This window comes from Chenopodium album, chromosome 10 (genome assembly GCF_948465745.1).
Source record: "Chenopodium album chromosome 10, dcCheAlbu1.1, whole genome shotgun sequence".
Lineage (NCBI taxonomy): Eukaryota > Viridiplantae > Streptophyta > Magnoliopsida > Caryophyllales > Amaranthaceae > Chenopodium > Chenopodium album.
In genome coordinates, this window is record NC_137843.1 from 31291720 (window position 1) to 31294097 (window position 2378).

At 41.5% G+C, this 2378-nt stretch overlaps 1 non-coding gene across 1 annotated transcript; it reads left to right on the top strand.

The window, feature by feature from the left end:
• Positions 1 to 306: 306 nt before the first annotated feature.
• On the top strand, positions 307 to 412 carry LOC145565705 (small nucleolar RNA R71). Its single transcript, XR_014095086.1, has one exon. It is a non-coding gene; the product is annotated as a small nucleolar RNA R71 (small nucleolar RNA).
• The last annotated feature ends 1966 nt before the right edge of the window (positions 413 to 2378 follow it).

Genomic DNA, 2378 nt, shown 5'->3' on the forward strand with positions numbered 1-2378 from the left:
GTTGAACTAGAGGTCTCTAGTTTTGCCTTAATGGACGTCATCTCCTTTCCAAGGTTGGCGATTTGGGAAGTCAAATTGTTGATGGCATTAAGGTGATCGACGGAGTAAACCGCATTTCCTCCCTTGTTTAGAGAATCTCTCTCTCCTTCTTGCCAATCCATGTGGTGCCTCACCACATCCTCAATTATCTCTATGACTTGCTCCTCCGTCTTGTTCATAATCGGGCCACCTGCTCTCGCATTTAAGCTAGTCTTTCCTTGTGGGCTCAAGCCCCCATAGAAAATTTGAAGCACTTGATATGACGGAATTCCATGATGAGGGCACTCCCTTTGATATTCCTTGTATCGTTCCCATGCTTCATATATGGTTTCACTAGCTTTTTGACGGAAACCTTGGATCAAAGCCCTTGCCTCGGCCGTCTTCTTTTGAGAATAGAATCTTCCTAAGAAAGCCGTGGTGACCTCGTCCCAAGTTCTCAAGGAGTTAGGACTCACCTCCTTCTCAAGCCATTCAAGAGCCCTTCCTATCAAAGAAAAAGGAAATAGCTTTAGTCTCACAAACTCTTGAGTTACCCCATTTACCTTGATCGTGTTGCAATATTTTTCGAATTCGTTCAAGTGTGCAAGAGGGCTCTCATGTTTTGCTCCACTATATTGCCTCCTTTCAATCAAATTAATCATTGCGGGCCGAATCTCGAAGTCATTGGCTTGAGTAACGGGTGGAGCAATGCCGCTTGAAGCTCTATAAGCTCCCGGAGTTCCCAACTCCTTTAAAGGTCTTTGAGGTGGTGGTTCCGCGTCACCCATTTGATCTCGATCCTCCTCGAAATTGGTCTCTCTAGTTGGGGGAGTAGTAAACGGACTAGAACCGGCTCTATTTCTCCTCCTATAAGTTTGCTCAATCTCGGGATCGTAAGGTACCAAGATTCTGTTATGAGTTCTGCGCATACACTCTCAACAATCGCAATTAGTAACAAGGCTACAAGTGTAGCAAAAAAGAAACAATCTTTTTGAATTTTTTTTTTTGTTTTATGGTGAACTAGACTCAAGTAATCAATTAGCAATCAACAACACCGTTCCCCGGCAACGGCGCCATTTTGATGGGCGTTAGAACGGTCGCACATTCCACACTCAATCAAACACATTTATTAACAAACACCTTACAAACCATGCATAATGACAAGTAAGAGTTCGGTCCACAAGGAACGGGATATGGTTGCCAAAGATCTTAACACTTAAGCTAATTCGAAGTCAATGGTGAATTGGGGTTCGTCAAGAAGACAAACAAACTATGGTTCTAAATCAATGGATTGAGGACACTAAGGAATGGGATCCACTCGACCAAGGCAAATAGACAAACGGGGAATGAAATTGATAAGATATAGTAAGGACAATATGTAAGATCAACCTCATGCAATTAGGAAACAACTCACACTACTAAACTTAGATTCCTCATTAGTTTAGCAATAGAAGATACATAATCAAATTGCAATAAGTAATGCCATGCTTCATTCACGTTTCCATGTCAAACTAAGCATATCATGCTATCAAGCTCCTAAATCAAGGGTAGCTAATCCTATCATTGAAGAACTAACAAGCAATCTCATATAATCAATTTAATTGCAATACAAGCATCAATGCTTCTCCCACATTTGCATAATTAACCCAAAAGGTTGAGCTTCACCCAACCCCTAGCAAGTAGACTACTCACAACTCATATTTATCAACATGCAAACAAGTATTAGGGTTCTAACTTCTTCAATAATTGGGAAAAATGATTAACAATTGAAATAACTATCATCCAATAACAAATTATCAAGAACTAAAAAGATCTAAATCTCATGCAACAACAAATAGAATCAGAAATTAAATGGAGAAAAGTAGAAGGAAGTTACTAATTGAGGCTTGAAATTGTTGAATACAAAGTGCCAATCTTGAGAAACAAACTTGAAACCAACTATTACAATGATTGAATTGATGAAAATTAAGCTAAATTAATTAAAAGGAAAGTTTCAAACTAAGAGGAGTCTCCAAAAACTAGGCTATATATGGTTCTCCCACAAATGAACTAAAGGGGAAGTATTTATACTCCCCGAAACACATAGGGAAATCCGTCAAAAGAAAACAAATTCCCAGCGAAGGAGCGCCCGCTCCACGGCTAGGAGCGCCCGCTCCAGGTTGCTGCACGCCCTCTCCAGCTGTCTTCAGAATACAAGCAGTTTTGAAAGTTTGGGGAGGAGTGCCTGCACCTCACAGGTGCACGCCCGCTCCTCACAGGGTGCACTTGGCAGTAAGTTTGCAGGAAGTTTGGAGCGCCCGCTCTTGAGAGGTGCACGCCCGCTCCAGCAGGAGCGGGCTCTCCTTTCTCTAATTTTCTTG